This window comes from Mya arenaria, chromosome 1 (genome assembly GCF_026914265.1).
Source record: "Mya arenaria isolate MELC-2E11 chromosome 1, ASM2691426v1".
Classification (NCBI taxonomy): Eukaryota; Metazoa; Mollusca; class Bivalvia; order Myida; family Myidae; genus Mya; species Mya arenaria.
In genome coordinates this window covers 24,098,628-24,118,551 of record NC_069122.1, presented here as the reverse complement: position 1 = coordinate 24,118,551, position 19,924 = coordinate 24,098,628, and positions in this window count along the sequence as shown.

Below are 19,924 nucleotides of genomic sequence, written 5' to 3'. Positions count from 1 at the left end.
TTGTGGCAATATTTAGAATCCTAATTAACTATTTTTTTGCTTCGAATGGCACCATAAAAACGCTTTCACGCTCCATTTAAGAAATAATGTTGCACCCTCCTCAGAACTATTTAATGAACGAGTTGACTATTAACATAATCTGAATCACTGCGCGCATATCCATGACAACCACGAACTAGTACGTTTCTATGCGCATTTATTTTCACTACGCACAAATGAGTTCCAGCGAAAAAAAATGTTTACCTTATTTTTTCGAACTGAGGTGGGAGAAAAAGCATCTACAACAGCCGCTCGTGTAAGATAGGTTCATCCCAACCCTCGCGCAGAGTGTTCTGCGGAAACTCGGTAAACCTCGTTTCCGCAAAACACCCTACGCTCGGGTTGGGATGAATTTATCTTAAACTCTCGGCCATGGAAGATACTTATATTCTAGCACACCGGATAGGCATTTCCGGTTAATTCAGCCGTGCTTGTAAAGGCTCTATCCGGCACCCACCATGCTAGATGAGTCATGCGCATTCATTTGTGTTATTAATTATTATACACTTAATATAAGCATGATTCTGATATTTAAGTTATGCTAGAAAAAAAACATGAATCATGTATGCCCGGCTCAGATAGAAAAATCCTACCTTCGGGAACGCAGCGTAGCCGGTAACTCGGCAAGCCTCGTTACCTGGCAACGCAGATGCCCTCGGGTCGGATTTTTCTATCTGGACTGGAAACACATGTCATATATTATAAGGTCGTACAACGTCGAGGCTCCGATGCTAAACCCGAAGTTAAATTATAGTAGGCGACGATGTGATCAAAGTCCGGCTGTCGGGTGTTTGCTAGGAGCATGTAAGGCAAGTGTATAAACCTTGTCGAAGTTGTCCATAGGTTATCTTTTGGCAAAATTGCAATAATTTAAATTTGCAATTGGCTGCTGTCCTTAAATGGTGACTTTGACCTATATGCGTAGAAAATTATCAAAACATTGAGTTTGACAAGAATTTGACATGTATAGCCTCTGTGACCTTGATGGGGGAGCACGTGACTGGTGGTTTCCAGCTTCTGCAAATACATCCTTTGGTCGATGGTTTCCAGCTTTTTTTCGTGACAGGGAACCATACATTTTGAGCTCAATGCATAGAATCGGGTACCAGGAAAGGCTGCAGCCTAATCTATGAATATATTAACATATGAGGCATTGCTGGCCGGTTTGATTAAAAACTTCGTACGAACTAGACCCGAAATCTACGATCACTCCGTATGGACTTGCGTACGAAGACATCTGCGACCGTTTTGTTTACGCGTTCGTTCATATTTTCGTTCGAAAGCTTCTGACGTGACTACGTTTAAAAGAGCCGAAAATGTAAACAAACCGTAGTTGTGAGAACGGTTGGTGGAATTACCGGAAAACGGAATAACCGAAAGACCGGAACAACTTTAGTTTGCATAAGCATAAACAATACAGTGTGCGAGGCGTGGTGGTCGGCTAGGTGAGTATATTTCTTTAATTTTTTTAAAAAACATCATTTTTGTGGCCAGTGCTAGAAAAAACTGTCTTACACACCCCATGGAAGCTAAGTCATGCGAAACAACACGCCACTTTTAATTCCTTTAATTGTATGGTTTATGAAAATGTCATTTGAATAAAGAGCATTGAAGTAAATATATATTATAAATAATCGTAAAAAGCGATTTCAGATGAACTATTTGACGTTAAAGTGATTTAAATTAGTCGCACACGCTTTTTTTGTGAAATCATGATACAAAAGTGAATTTTCTGCGTCTTTTCCACAGATTGATAATTTGAGATGTGCAAGAAGGGTTTTAACGGCAAGCCTCGTTACCTACGGGATGCCGTTAAGGTCATCACATGTGAATGTTTAGTTTAATCGTATTTTATTGTAAATAATAAACACACGTGGCATACATATTTTCGACAAACAATATTATTGTACAATTGGGTTGGGCCACAAGTTATGACAACATTAGAAAATGGCCCTCCCCGAAATGTGTCAGACTATCGTTAGTTATGACAATGTCTATATGCATGTGAGTACATCAGTAACTTAAACATGTGAATGTGATGATCTGAAACGCGATACTCGATATCGCTTTCCGGTACGCACGCGCATAAAAGAATTCTCCCTTCACGTGACAAAATATCGGATGCGTTTCAGATAGATTTTACGATCTGCCATTATCGTAAATGTACGATCATTATGACGATCAACTTAATAATAAACATAAAGGCGTTTAAGAAACGTCTTTTAAATTCTCCAGTCGTTTGCAAAAACTAACGATAGCGCAACGTTAATGCAAATGACAATCCTGAAGTAAAATGACGTCACATCATATTAACCTGATATGAGCACATGTCCTTTATATAACTGATACTTCTGCTGCTGAAAGTGGCGGGAGAGGTAGAGAAACCATAGGACCTTGAAACTTAAAACAAAAGTGTCTAGAATAATCAACAAGCACTTGTGGATTATTGTTAACGCCTTCGTTCTAAGAACATGTTACAATAATTAGTGCTTGCTAGTGACTACTTAAACCAATGATGAAATAGTTTAGTTTCTGCCTGGAAATCCGATCCTCCTTAGCAAATTTGGTGTAAATACGATAATAATTGGACAACAATAACATCGGATTTTTTCAAGCTGATAATTAAACAATTATTTAAATTAAATGATGATGCTGATGATGATGATGATGAGGAGGAGGAGGAGGAGGAGGAGGATGAGTATAAGGATAATGAAGACGGTGATTGTGATGATGATAGTGACGATAATGCGATAGCGATAATGTTGATAATAATTTTCAAATCATAATGCGACGACGACGACGAATAAGGAGATAATTATAATGAAATGATGATCCGATACGACGACAATGATGATAATACTAATAATGATAATGTAACGGCCACGACTAAGATGGTGATAATTAAAATAACAATAATACTAACTTTGATGCGACGATGACGTCAATGATGATAGCGATATTATGATGCGTAGTTGTTGTTGATGATGATGATGATGATGATGATGAGGTGAACTGAGAGTATTCCATTTGGAAAAATTGTTCGAAGATAATGTATTGACCGGTAGGTTTCATTGTATAAAGACATTCAATCTTCATTTTTTCTACATGGCACATTGATAACCAATTCCGATTTAAACTAACCAAACGATCTCGTCTTTTTTTCGCCGTGTACTCGACTTGTTGCATTTGCAGCATTTTTTTTTACTTGTATACTATAGGGGAGGGATTTCAGATATATAATACATAATTGAGTCAGTGCGGTTTTCTCCCTTAATCCAACATTAAGTTAATTTGCCGAAATACACCAACTAGCATTGCATGTTTTATGGAAGAACATAATTATATCCTTTATCATTATCAATTATTATATGCCTCAGATTGTGCAAACTTTTATTTGCGTTCATACTCCAACTTCTTGGGTAACTGGGTTATTTTCATACGTATTGCTATGTATTTGAGCAGAAGTTAAAAAGATATCCACCCCTGTGTATGTAAGTCATACGCCATTATGAACATTATAATGTTTCTTATTTCCATATAGGACTGTTAAGGATAATTGGTTTAAGTATTTACATTTGTAAATAATTTCTTATACTCTCTTTGTTTAAGCAATGATCAGAATTGAAGGAGTATTTTGTATACTACAATTGTGATCACGTTCTCTTAAAATTGATGATCGGCATAATAGAATAACACACTAGTATACAAGTTTAGTTGATTGCTATGATGTACGTTTTATTCGCCTGCTCATTTGATACACCGAATCGGAATGGTTGTTGGGTTATATCTGTGATTGGGTTTTGAGTGGTGAGTGAGTCAGTGAGTGGGCGGTAGGTTGGATGAGTAGATGGGCATGCTTGAGAGCGAGTGAGCGAGTGCCATGTAACGCCGCATAACAGCATTGCCGCATAAACGTGTTTTTCTTGGTTTATGCGGTGTTTTTCAACGCATAGACAGGGCGACAACGTTTATGCGGCGATGCTCAACGCATAAAGCAAAAATTGCATATATGGGGCGCAACTATGCCTTTTTGCAACATAAAGAGGATTAACTGAACCATTTAGTATAAGGTAGAGTTCTAATATTTCAACAAAAACTATGGTGATGACGTCGATGATGATAGTTATGATGATGATGGTTTTGTGGATGATGATGGTGGTGGTGGTTGTGATTGTGGTGATAATGATGGTGGTTGTGATGATGTTGTTGATTATGATGATGATTAAGATCAGGGCGTAACATATTACTGTCATTTTGAAAAAATACGGGAAAAGTAGGCAGGCAAATTGGTCAAATTTAAGGTAATATTTTTAAGTTGAGCAAAAATTGAAAGTTGAAAATAAATTATTACTCCCCTTGGATTACTCCTCATTGTCTCGGTTAAAAATGACTAGTGCATAAAAACACAATCAATGAAAGAAAGATGTCCATGATGATCAGTCATCGGAGTCCTCTTTTTCAAGTGCCCAAAATTAATATTGTGTTTTCATTTCGTTGCCCTGGTAACCATAGATATACGCCGATGACCTAGACGTGAATAAATTTCACAATCGCAACAGAGGTTCTTGAAAAGGAAATAATTCTTAGCTCATCTGAGCACAAAGAGCACATGTGGAGATGTAAGGATTGTTGGATTTCTGTTGTTTGTCCGTCGTTAACAATTGACTTTTCTAGAAACGTTTGAAATGACGTTGAAAGTGCGCATTGTCAAGGGTACATACCAGTCACTCTGACAAAAAGGCGAGAATGTATGTTACGTCATACGACGATTCAATTTTCTGATTGTCCCAAATGACGGTGTTGTGCGTTGTCGTAACATACATTCCCGCCTTTAGTCGGGCCAAACCTCGTTTCAAAGGTTTTCGCAGAAAGATCAATTGGTTTGGTTCACATTTAAACCGATCTTACTAAATCTCTGTCAGAATTTGCGTCCCTAAAAGTCTAGTTCAAAGCTTGGTTAAGTGGACACAAAAAAAAATTGGAAATTTATCGACCACTATTGTACTAGTATGTGTTTTAATTTTTTTATGCGGTGAAAGTGTGCCTTTTTGCCTCATAAGAAAGTCCTGTTTATGCGTTGAAAATCACCGCATAGACGTTGTCGATTTCGTTTATGCGGCGATGCTGTTATGCGGCGTTACAGTGCCATGCTGTCATTCATATGATCTTTTTTTTAATATCACACAGATGGAATCATCGCTCAAGCCATTCAGCACTATCAGTGATTTGATCTCTTAGGCACTTGCAGACCTTTGATTTCAGGATAACACTCGCGAATATGTAGGCAGGAATGAGTTAGCACTGACGACATCGATTATGAAACCTGTCTATTACGAGAACAATAACAGGCGAGTTATCGCATATTTACACCCAAATGCACGGTACGTATGCTTAAGGGCCTTTCTCTTTATCTTTAAGAATCAAATCGCTGATAGTGCTGCATGAACAGGGTTTTATACGGGTTTTCACCATTACGATTCACGATCATGTGTGTATTAATAAGGTGCTGATATGTAGCACAGTGAATCTAAGAGTCCCCGTGTAAAACAACCACAGGGGCCGCCCCAGGTTTATTGAAGCATGATGGTAAATGACAAATTAATATTTTATTGACAATAAAGTTAATGTCGCTGTGTAATCAGGCAAACCAGGATGGAGAATGTAACCGATCCCAGCATAAGACTCCATCCTATGGTGTTACAATATGAGTTAGGCTTGGAAAGGATTTATTAACCAGAGAAATAAAATAGAAATTGGTGAATTTAAAAGATAAACCAAATCCGTTTCCGGTTGGTAATTAGATGTTGGCATAAACAAAGACTATACTAATGATTTAATTGAAAACGATCCTTTTCAGGGCCACTGTTAAAATTTTAAATAGTATTCTAAAGTGATATATACATTGTTTACATAAAAAATTGATTCTCACCCAGGAGGAACGATAAATAGATAATATGCAACGGCTGGTGAATAGAAACAAACTCCACGAAGCCTTCATCCCCGTAAATGTGTGGAGTTTAATAATAGAAAATGAAAATATAAAAAAAGGGTGAATGCTTGTGCTATTCGCAACCAAGAAAATGAAATGTATACTAATCAAACTTTACTCATTAGCAAGAGTGTGCCTATGTTTGCCTTGTTATTCACAAAATAACTTCGAAAATACAACAGATTAAAGAGAAATAGTTTCTTAATTAAAATGATCAACATTAAAATAATTGCTTTCAAACAATTGTAAATGAAACATCTAAAAAGGTTATTAAATCCGTGATATCTCATATTTACACCAAACCAGCAAAAAAATATAACTCAATTCATTTCAATGAAATGCCATTTTCAAAAGAAATACACAAAAATCCGTCTACACGTTCACTATAAAAAGTATAGAAAATATATTAAACAAAATAAGTCTTGAAAAATCTTTAATTTCAAAACTGTTTTTCCTTCTTTGTCTATATGGTCAGCAACTCTCTTCTATTTCTATACCGTCAGCTAACTCGTCAGCACTTTAGTACGTTCCTGTCGTGCTAAAGTGCTGACCGATTAGCTGACGATATAGAAATAGAGGAGTTTTGCTGACCATATAGACAAAGAAGGAAAAACATATTATTAAAATTATAAGTTCTGATGTTTGTTATTTATTCTGTACTAGATCCCTATTGAGTGAGTGAGTGAGTGAGTGAGTGAGTGAGTGAGTGAGTGAGTGAGTGAGTGAGTGAGTGAGTGAGTGAGTGAGTGAGTAGTGAGTAAGTGAGTGAGTGAGTGAGTGAGTGAGTGAGTGAGTGAGTGAGTGAGTGAGTTAGTGAGCGATGGAGATAGCGAGCGAGCGAGGGAGCTAGCGAGCGAGCGAGGGAGCGAGCGGTCAGTAACTTTTCAATATCGCGTTTCCCTATATGTTACATTGGTCAGCTAAGAAATTAATCAGTAACTTTTCGTTATCGATAATCCCTATTCGTTACATTGGTCAGCACTATGCAGTGAACCGTGAAGTTAACTGACCATATAGAAACAGAACAAATTCTCCAATATCGAGTATCCCTATACGTTGCATCGGTCAGGTAAGAAATAAGAACTCCTATCTAATATTTAGTAATAACTATCGGCTCATTAAGTACAAATGTAAGTTAAAATGACAAGTAAGTTTCAATGACATAATAGCTAAATCAATTTGAAAACAATTGGTCTGTAACAAATCCTTACATCTTGGTATTCTTTTCTTATGCACTTCTCAGGTCATTAATTAAGTTTTAAAAAGTAATTGTCAGTGACATATTGCTAAAATAAAAATGTTAATAACATTACAATGTAGCATAGTCAAGTTTCCTTATATGTTACAATGGTCAGCTAAGAAATTGGTCAGTAAATTTTCAATATCGAGTTTCCCTATACGTTGCGTTGCATTGGTCAGGACTATGCAGTGAACCGTGAAGTTGAAACCCCGTATTGAAAAGCTGTTATTTTTTTGTTTCGCGTTATTTCACTTCCGGTGTCGAAGCATAATTCTCCCTTTAGAATTACGATGTTTTTTTGTGCTAATATAATAAAATCTTGTACCCCCGTGTTTTTCTACAAAAACACTGCTGGGATCCGAAATTGGCGGGTTAATATGATAAACTTCCAAAAACATTTCGCAAACAAAAAACACCAAAACAATACCTAAATGAAGCCTTCCAACTAAACTTCGATTCCATCGTTATTAAAGGGTAATTGAGTTTGCGAAATATGGGATTTGCAAACACAAATGGGAGGTCGTTGGAAGAAAAACAAGGGTTCGTCACTTGTTTCCTATCAATAATTTACCGTGGTCTTCCGGTTATAAGGTAACGTCATATACCTTGATATTACGAGAAGTTAAATATGATAGACTACTAATTTTATAGTTTGCACTTAATTATTACATATGAATGGGCTTTTTTTTTACAAGAAAACTTTATTTTATTTTTAGTGACCGTCTCGTAGTCTAAGCGACTTAACTATAAACCAATCAAAGCGTTTCATTTTCTTTTTTTCTATTTTTTTACTGTATACACTATCAATCCAAGTCATTCGTCTAACATCTAGATCAAAACTGAGGTTCAACAGCTATCGCCACAAAACAATCCGGCCCTAAAAGGAGAAATTAAACTGACGTGAATCGAACGAGCTCAGCGTCATATTACGCTTGCGTTTTCCTTCAATTAATTGTTATCAATCGTCTGATTGGGTGTCGGCCCACAACGAAGTGTTTCTGGGTCGTTGTGGCCTTCAAGTAGTTCTTAAAAACAATGTTTCCCATCACTTAGGTAGCATTTGATGATGTGTACATTGCGTTCTTGTATTTATCAGTTTCAAATTCACACAAGCTTTATATCATATTTGAAGACATAAATGTGGTATTGAATGATATTTTGCAGGGCCTCTTTCTTGAGTGGATGGATTCAGAAATGACCCCAGGGATGCGGCCATGACTGTTTCACATGGGCGTTACAGATAGTGACTGTAAAGAAATGATGATAGCAGAAACACGATCTTGAAAACGATGGTTTTCTGGTGTTAAATCAACAGACAATGTGTACATAATTTGTTGGAAATAGTGTTTAAGCTGAAATCATTTCTACAAATTCAAAATAAAGTGGTGAACTGGAGTAATTTTACATATAACAAAGAAGAGAATCTCGTTGTTGGCCGACTCCATTGATAGCGATATTGAGTAAATTATGCGAATTATCATATATCAGATCAACTAAATATATCGTTGTCAAATCATCAAACATCGAAAATATTTCAGTTGATTAATAATAAATTTTTAACTCATATAGTTCAAAACCAAGGGGCACGTGGACGCTTTACACAATACAACATGGGATGAACTTAACGCATTAAGTCCCACCCACAGTGCAACAGCTGGAATGAATAATACATGTTTCAAAAATTTCATTTTTTTTATTTGCCCCACGATATTCTTTGGCAAACTTACAGCATACGAATAATGGGACTCAATTTTGCTACCAGCGTCCAGAATTCCTATCAAACACAGCAAATTAAATACAACAATTAGTTAGTTCATGGGCTGATATAAGTCAGAGTGTTCCGCAAGGATCCGTCCTAGGGCCCCTTAGTACTTATTTATTAAATTTATGACATATTTTATTCATTGATAACCCCTGTCTTAACAAACTTCTCTCAACATAATTTCGATAAAGATAAATATGTTTTTGAGACTTTGGTAGGATCGTTTGGCGTTTTGACTATCCAAACAGCTGTTGAACATTTGAATTTAAAATTTATAACTTGACGTTTTAACTGAAATCGTCATGTCATTTTATGTTCGTTTATATACCTAAAAATACTACAAGTCACATCGCCAGAAATGATATTGACTCTTTTTTAAACTCGTAAGGTTATGTTCATAATATTATCCCAATAAAAAAGATACATATTATAGTTTTGATGAAAAAGGCGACAAAGTCCATTATAGTATGTTTGTCAAAAATAGTTAGTTCCAAGTCATTACATTAGAAACAACGTTATTGGACATTTTCAAAACATATGGACAATTCTAATATCACTCATGTTTTCGATTTGAACTTATTATTTTTGCCATGGTATAAGGCGGATAGATACACATGTTTTATCAGATTTTTCACTCGTTGCCTATCCTTCTGGTAAATCTTTCCGGCCATTGAACATGTATTGACGGGGTCATTAGATGGTCTTGTTTTCGAACAATTGCCTGCTTTTAATGGCTGAGTGCATCCATGGTACACATTGCCGCCAGGATGAGATACACATAATGTACCAACAATGCCGATTGTTTCTGTGTTACAGAAAGTTAAGTCACGGGCGAGACAGTCAATTGAATGATGTCATTGCCCATGAATTACATTACGTAATTAATTGATTTTTAAACAATATAGTAGACAGTTTTGGTTATATATTGTTGTCTGGTAGGTGCGAAAAGTTTCTCTAATACGACCGCGTTTGAACGCAAGATATTTCGTACATCAACAGTTTCGTAATGTTTAATTGGGTTAATCTTATTCCAACATAATACATCGGCAATAATTTCATTACGCCATCCTGTGTTTCGTTCAACAGTATTTTGAGATGGGGTACTGTATTGTATTTGTGTTTTCATGATCATAAATAAAAGTAAAATCTTAAAGGCAGACTGCAAAAAAAGTTAAATAATCCTAATACAGTTATTTGCTTTTCTAAATAAACACGTGTGAGTTCAAGTGTTATACTAGGTTCGCAATTTATTTGGGTATCAAATATCTCATTTTAATGCAATATGATAAAGTAGCATTATAGTGGCTGATTTATGCCATTTCGTGTTTACTTAAGCTTGTTACGATTATTATTTTCTAGAAATTGGGCATGGCTTTGAGATGACTAAGGAACTAAAGTTAAACACTTCTTAAACAAGGACAAAATAAACTTTTCTTCGAACGTATTTAAGTAAATTAAACGCATATGGGCCACGTTTAATTTTCTTAAATACATACAAACAAAAACTGATATTACAAATAAGTATTTTACTTTTATTTTTATTTGATAAGTAAAAAAAAAAACTCCAAAAAAAACAATACAATAACCTATGTTTATATGGTGATTTCATCTTCAGTCAATGTAGAATGATGTTACTTGACTTTGTTTAGAGACAAAGTCATAGGTCAGTAGAGCAAACATTGAATAAGAAAGTAAGAAAAGAACTCTCGTTATAACGGGCAAGGCTGACAGGACGTGTTATGTGAGAAGCATGCTTAATATTTATATACCTCATTATTTTTGTATCAGAATGGAAATAAAATACAGGAAACGGATGCCGTCTTTTCATCCGATATCCGACAAAAACATATTCATTTTGTATATTTTAACAACATGATATTAAACAATTTTATTCGGCATTATATATATATATATATATATATAAACTAGCCTAAAGATAATATGTGGGCTTCTTAAACAAGTCTTATACAAGCATTTTTCAGATGAAAAAAATCCTAGTATTTGAATGGATATACGATACGTGAACTAGTCAGCCTTCTTCATTTTACTATTGCCCTATTTCGACATTTCGTAAAGGTCAGTAAAAGATCGCACGAAAAGGCATTCACCGCACACTGCCATGCCGGGGCACGTGAGGATGGAGATGTCGCTGGCCGACGATCGGCCGACTTTCCTGAAAATAGAGTAGATTTTTTGGCCAGTTTATCGGCTAGTGTGCGGCAGGCATGCGTCCGTTGTTCTGCCTATGTGCCCGCGATATCCCTGCGGTATCAGTTAGGGTGCCGGCCGATTCTTTCAGGCAATACGGCGGCCAGGCCGGCCTCTTTAGAGTGCCTGGCGAGTGACCTGCGTTCAACGGCCGTTATCCGGCGACCGTTTGACCATTATTTGTGAGGTTATATAGAGGCGCTTTTTAACCATCTTCATTCACGTCGACCTTTCTTTATGAGCATTATTCGAGACGATGAAACAAGAACACAAATAAGAAAATGCCGTTGATACCACCAAAACGCTTGCGGACTACTCGACAGCGCCTGCGGACACCTCAACAGCGCGTGCGGACACCTCATCAGCATTTGCGGACACCTCAATAGCGCTTGCGGACACCTCAACAGCGCTTGCGGAGTCCTCAACAGCGCTTGCGGCCATCTCAACAGCGCTTGCGGCCACCTCAACAGCGCTTGCGGACTCCTCAATAGCGCTTGCGGACACCTCAACAGCGCTTGCGGAGTCCTCAACAGCGCTTGCGGCCATCTCAACAGCGCTTGCGGCCACCTCAACAGCGCTTGCGGACTCCTCAACAGCGCTTGCGGCCACCTCAACAGCGCTTGCGGACTCCTCAGCAGCGCTTGCGGCCACCTCAACAGCGCTTGCGGACTCCTCAACAGCGCTTGCGGCCAACTCAACAGCGCTTGCGGACTCCTCAACAGCGCTTGCGGCCACCTCAACAGCGCTTGTGGCCACCTCAACAGCGCTTGCGGACTCCTCAACAGCGCTTGGGGACACCTCAACAGCGCTTGCGGCCACCTCAACAGCGCTTGCGGACTCCTCAACAGCGCTTGGGGACACCTCAACAGCGCTTGCGGCCACCTCAACAGCGCTTGGGGACACCTCAACAGCGCTTGCGGCCACCTCAACAGCGCTTGCGGACTCCTCAACAGCGCTTGCAGCCACCTCAACAGCGCTTGCGGACACCTCCACAGCGTGAGCGGGTCGCCCGGTTGAGTGAGAGGTTTGCGCTATAACCTAATTCTTGGTGCATTGGTGGCTGGAGAAAAAGGTATGCAGAAATGTTGCACCGCAGAAAAGATGGTGGTTTCGACCATGGTTGATGCGCAAACCCTTAAACGGCCAGTACCAGACCCTGGTAGTTGAGCTGTGGTGGTAACATAGCGGGGACTTTAGCGCACTCCTCTGAATGAAACCCACTTCACGAGTTCCTACAAGATGTGTACCCGCGCATCGAAAGGAGTACTGAGTATTTTTTTAAATAAAAAAATACAAATAAATATATGGCAAGCACGTCTCCATAACCTGACATCCGCAAGGAGTCCCGTGGGGCCCCGGTCGAACTTGTCTGGAAATCCATCGCAAAACACACGCAAAATCGCAATCTAATTGTGACTGGGATATAGCAATTATAGAATACCAATTACAGCCATAAAGACCTTTAAAATGGTATGTCCAAAGTATTCCTACTCAAATTATTGTGACAAGTATGTTTCAAATACTGAGTATATTTCATATTCTTCGAAAAACTATTAATGGTCTCAAAATCATCCAATGTGCTAACATGTATAAATGAGGATTGAGTTGTTCTTTGATTGGGTTTATCTTATATGAAACATGTCTTTTTGTATGAACGGTGACATTTGTGCACTTAAACATGTATGAACGGGTACATGTATGAACGGATACATTTGTGAACGAATACGTGTATGAACAAGTAAAAGTATGAACGGTGACACTGGTGAACGAATACGTGTATGGACGAGTAAAAGTATGAACGGTGACATTTGTGAACGAATACATGTATGAACGAATACGTGTATGAACGAGTAAAAGTATGAACGGTGACACTGGTGAACGAATACATGTATTAACGAGTAAAAGTATGAACAGTGACACTTGTGAACGAATACATGTATGAACGTGTAAAAGTATGAACGGTGACACTTGTGAACAAATACGTGTATGAACGAGTAAAAGTATGAACGGTGACACTTGTGAACGAATACATGTATGAACGTATACATTTGTGAACGGATGCATTTGAGAACGGATACATGTATGAACGGATACATGTATGAACTGATACATGTATGAACGGATACATGTATGAACGGATACATATATGAACGGGTACATGTATGAACGGGTACATATATGAACGAATACATGTATGAACGGGTACATGTATGAAAAAATACATGTATGAAAGGGTACATGTATGAACGGATACATGTATGAACGGATACATGTATGAATGGATACATGTATGAACGGGTACATGTATGAACGGGTACATGTATGAACGGGTACATGTATGAACAAATACATGTATGAACGGGTACATGTATGAACGGGTACATGTATGAACGAATACAATTATGAATGGATACATGTATGAAAGGGTACATGTTTAAACGAATACATGTATGAACGGATACATTTGTAAACGGGTACATGTATGAACTGATATATTTGTGAACGGGTACATGTATAAACGGATACATTTGTGAACGGGTACATGTATGAACGGATATATGTATGCACGGGTACATGTATGAACGAATACATGTATGAAAGTGTACATGTATGAACGGGTAAATGTATGAACGAATACATGTATGAACGGATACATGTATGATCGGGTACATGTATGAACGAATACATGTATGAACGGGTACATGTATGAACGGGTACATGTTTGAACGGGTACATGTATGAACGGATACATGTATGAACGGGTACATGTATGAACTAATACATTTGTGAACGGCGACATGTTTGAACGAATACATGTGTGAACGGATACATTTGTGAACGGATACATTTGTGAACGGATACATGTATGAACGGATACATTTGTGAACGAATACATGTATGAACGAATACATGTGTGAACGGATACATTTGTGAACGAATACATGTATTAACGGATATATTTGTGAACGGGTACATGTATGAACGGATACATTTGTGAACGGATACATGTATGAACGAATACATGTGTGAACTGATACATTTGTGAACGGATACATTTATGAACGGATACATGTATGAACGGATACATGTATGAACGGATACATGTATGAACGGATACATGTATGAACGGGTACATGTATGAACGGATACATGTATGAAAGGGTACATGTATGAACGGGTACATGTATGAACGGGTACATGTGTGAACGGATACATTTGTGAACGGGTACATGTATGAACGGATACATTTGAGAACGGGTACATGTATGAACGAATACATGTTTGAACGGATACATTTGTGAACGGTGACATTTGTGAACGAATACATTTATGAACGGGTACATATGTTAACGGGTACATGTGTGAACGGATACATTTGTGAACGGGTACATGTATGAACGAATACATGATTGAACGGATACATGTATGAACGGATACATGTATGAACGAATACATGTGTGAACGGTTACATGTATGATCGGGTACATGTATGAACGGGTACATATATGAACGGATACATGTATGAACGGGTACATGTATGAACGGATACATGTATGAACGGATACATGTATGAACGGATACATGTATGAACGGGTACATATATGAACGGGTACATGTATGAACGGATACATGTATGAACGGATACATGTATGAACGGGTACATGTATGATCGGGTACATGTATGAACGGGTACATATATGAACGGTTACATTTGTGAACGGGTACATATATAAACGGTGACATTAGTGCACGTATAAATGAATGAACGGGTACATGTATGAACGGATAGATGTATGAACGGATACATTTATAAACGAATACATGTGTGAACTATGAACGAATACCTGTATTAACGGACTCATGGATGAACCGTTACATGTATGATGGGGTACATTTTTGAACGGATACATTTTTGAACGGATAAATGTGTGAACGGATACATGTATGAGTTTTTACATTTATGAACAGATACATGTATGAACGGATATATGTATAAAGAGATATGCGTATGAACGGATACATGAATGAACGGATACATGTATGAACGGATACATTTATGAACGGATACATGTGTGATGGGGAACATGTATGAACGGATACATTTTTGAACGGATAAATGCATGAACGGATACATATATGAACGGATACTTTCGTGGACGGATATCATTTAAACCGATAGATGTATGAACGGGTACATGTATGAACGGATACATTTGTGAACGAATACATGTATTAACGGGTACATGTATGAACGGATACATGTATGAACGGATACATTTGTGAACGGATACATGTATGAACGGGTACATGTATGAACGATGACATTTGTGAACGAATACATGTATGAACGGGTATATGTATGAACGGATACATGTATGAACGGATACATTTGTGAACGGATACATGTATGAACGGGTACATGTATGAACGATGACATTTGTGAACGAATACATATATGAACAGGTACATGTATGAACGGATACATGTATGAACGGATACATTTGTGAACGGATACATGTATGAACGGGTACATGTATGAACGATGACATTTGTGAACGAATACATGTATGAACGGGTATATGTATGAACGGATACATGTATGAACGGATACATTTGTGAACGGATACATGTATGAACGGGTACATGTATGAACGATGACATTTGTGAACGAATACATATATGAACAGGTACATGTATGAACGATGACATTTGTGAACGAATACATATATGAACAGGTACATGTATGAACGATGACATTTTTGAACGAATACATATATGAACTGGTACATGTATGAACGAGGACATTTGTGAACGAATACATATATGAACAGGTACATGTATGAACGATGACATTTGTGAACGAATACATATATGAACGGGTACATGTATGAACGATGACATTTGTGAACGAATACATGTATGAACGGGTATATGTATGAACGGATACATATATGATGGGTTACATGTATGAATGGATAGATAAATGAACGGGTAGATACATAAAGGGATGCGTGTTTGAACGGATCTTTCAAACACACTTCTGTGATGTGACTATTTCCTTACAAACCATGAAGGACTATTTGATTTGGTAGATTATTATTGATGTGTAACAAAATATATGATAAATGGCCCTTTAATCTTTCGGAGAGATAAAATATCCCGTCCATCTTCAGTTCAAAGTAAGTTCTTTCATTTTTACTGAAACACTTCCCTACAAACACTCGAAAAAACCTGTCTTTTTTGCACAACTGTTTCATATTTGCTATTAAGAATAAAGAATTTACGATCGGTGTTGAGAATGTATCAAATTGATGCAATTTCATTTTAGATGTTTAGATTAATCATTAGTTAATTTTGCTTGCGCATAAGAATTAATTACCATTAAAACCTTCGTTAGTCATTTGGTCAAAAAATAACTGAAAGATTGCTGGCCGTCACTGTCCTTTAACCCTTAGACATTGACAATAGACTGATGTAGTATAAAGCATACTATGTCAATAACCACCACTTGTCAAATATCAGAGTGGTTTTCACAGAAGTCGTATGTTTAAAAGCAAACACCATAAATATTGATGTTTCCTTCCATACTTTATGGAAACAGTGCATACATTACTGTAAGTTTAACAACTGTTAGTTGCACAAGGTCCTTGATCATAATTGCGACACACGATGCATTTTAAGTTCATCGCTATGGGTGTAAATGACTGGGTCGATTAATATTTTTGGCCCGTGTGGCCACACTTAATGATCTACTTACCATACGTTTTAATTGATATAGATCATGCAGTTGATGAAGCACTATACATGCACTAAATTTAGACTTATTTTTTTATGTATATAAAAGGCACCTTTTCTCTCCCACTGGCATAAAAATCACCCACATGTTTGCAACATGTTTTTCAATGTTATAATATTATATTAATTGATTTAGAGGATTTAAGTTAAATTGATACTCCTTACAATTGCCTTCCTATTTTTAATAAAAATGGAAATCGCTGGCTATGTATGTTTGAAAATTGTTATCAAAACTTTAAAATGATCGCTTCTCAGGCGTTGACAAATGTATTGCGCTCCTCAAATATTTAAAAGTATTAAACATTTTAAAACATATACAATTGCTTCAAAAATAGTGGTGTATATGTAAAACATACAGCTGTTCACCCTTTGTTATATGAAACAAAGTTTGCACAGGCAGGAAGTTTGGGACGACACATGAATAAATTAAATTTAAAAATGTCATTTCCTTTCTAATCTTACCTACCAAAACTATCGAAGCATTCCTATTTTATGTGAATGCAAGGTCACAAAATAATAACCCACTAAGTATCGTTTTAACATAAATAATTATTTATTGTCCATTTGCAAACATTGGACATTAGCAATTCAAATATGGTTATATCAAGTGACTTACAGCTGTAGGCAAAGAGCGCCCGGATATGACAACAGTGGTAGCCTCCCATGTGACTTTTTTATGTTTTATTTTCATGCCGAAACATAAAGCATATGCACATTAATATTGTTCCATTAATTGGTCTTTTTTCAAATGGCATTTTTTTGTATTGTTAAACCCTCACAGATGGAGTGAAGATCTGTTAGGGGTTCCTGACATTATGGTAACCCTAAGATTCCCCAGGATTTTTTTAGAAAATTGAAAAGGAAACACAATTTATTATTGATTTAACTTATAAATCAATAAAATATTCGATAAAAATCAACGATGTTGTTCATATGAGTTATAGCTAAATTAATAATACTGTACAAAGGAGAAAACGTAAGCGTAATAATTTGTTGCAACTAAATTTTAAGTTAAGTAGAATGTCGACAATTTATTGTAAATAAGGTGCTGAGAGTGGTCTGGTGGTATAGGTGTCCGCCTCTCACCCAAGACGTTGTGGGCTCGATCCCCAGCAAGGTCACTTTCTTGAGGCTTCTCAAAATAGACCAGTACTGGTTTCTACCCAGGAAACGGACTCGAGAGTGATTCTATAAGCTATCAGCTTCCGTCACAATCGAGCTAAAGGAAAATAATACAAACTAAGTGTAGTTATATTTGTGGCCATTATTAGTACTTTGACTTGGATTTTATAAAGTATGTATGTATAGTACTTGTGGCACTGGGGGAAACACATAGCCCATACAAGGATTTTTAACATAAAAATGAGTACAGAGAGACAAGTAAAAATTTAGCTCGTAACTTTTACTCGTAATATTTCGGTTCGTAACTTCTTTTGGCAAAACAAGCGATTTATGGGCCTTGTGCCTAAAGTAGTAATGTCAACGTATTAAGAAACAGTGAATGTTAGTTGATTTTGCAGTACGATTTATTGCCTAAATGAATAAAAACAAGAACGGTTCGGGAACTGTACTCGTCTAATTTGTCAAAATCGGCATTCCGTGCGCAACAAATATTTATATCAAATGTATAAATGCTCTCAAACCGAATGATTTTCCACAAGATTCTTTGTGAATTCGATACCCTAATGTTAAAAAGAGAGATTAAAAAGGTTGAATTTCGTTGAAAAGACGAAAACTGTATTTATTATACTTGCAACCATCTACACGTAGAATTCAAAAGCACTTTGTAATTGTTAATTCTTTGAATCCGTAAAGGTCTGTTCATCATTTGGTGATGTATCATGCTTTACAAGACGCATTTGAAGAGGTGTTCCAAATTTTAGTCACGTTAATTTAGTATTAAATTATTGCTATACAGTTTTACTGTTATAGAATAATATGTTTTATGAACCCTGCATTTTTACTGCGTTCTAATACGTCGTCCACCTTGTGTCCCGACTTCGGCCTAAAAGGACCGTGATTCCCACGTATGAAGGCGCGGGGAGGGGGGGGGGGGGGGGGGGGTGTCACAACAGTATGGTTACCGAAAGCCCTACATAAAGGACAGACCTAGGCCACCCCGGTCCATATACATATTCTTGGGCTGGCAAGTCGGTCCTTTTTCATATTACCCTCAATAGTGTGTAATACGTCTTAAACAATGCGCGCGGGGTTGAAATACAAAATAAAAGATAAATCACAGTTAGTGTTGTTCAAAGAAGTCAGATGTCTAAATAAGAGGGAAGGCGGAGGCAATTAGTGTATGTGTTGTGTTTAAAGGTGGACCTCGACTTTCTTCGTTCACTACCTGTAAGTTACGTCTTTAACCTCGATTGTTGTAATCCGTACTACGACAGGAGTGTTGTTTCTTCTTTCTCTTCCAGGTTCCCAGAAACACTCAAGCAAGTCGATCAAACGCCGGTCAATAATTTTGTCATTTTTAAGTTCAATGGTTCACGAATGTGGACTTGACACTAAATGGAGTGATAACCGTCTAGTAGTGTTTCAAGCAAGAAATAAGATATGTTATCGCTCTCAAATCTTTTGCCAGAAGCAGTCTCGTTGTTTAACATATGTGTTTCCACTCGATTAGTATTGTCACTGTTGTGTATTCCCATAATCATGGCAAAAAATCATGATACTATCTTTTTCATCTAACGGAGAATGCAAATTTTCAATATCACGTGGTGATTGACGCTCTTTCAATTATGCAAATGATGTTAAAGTTTAAACACTAATGTTTAGACGCCGATAGCTGATTTACGAAAATATTTATTCTCCTACGACTACGGATAAGTCGCGGACTACTTTTTCTTTTGTGTGAGAGCCGATTTACCAGCGTAGAGATAAA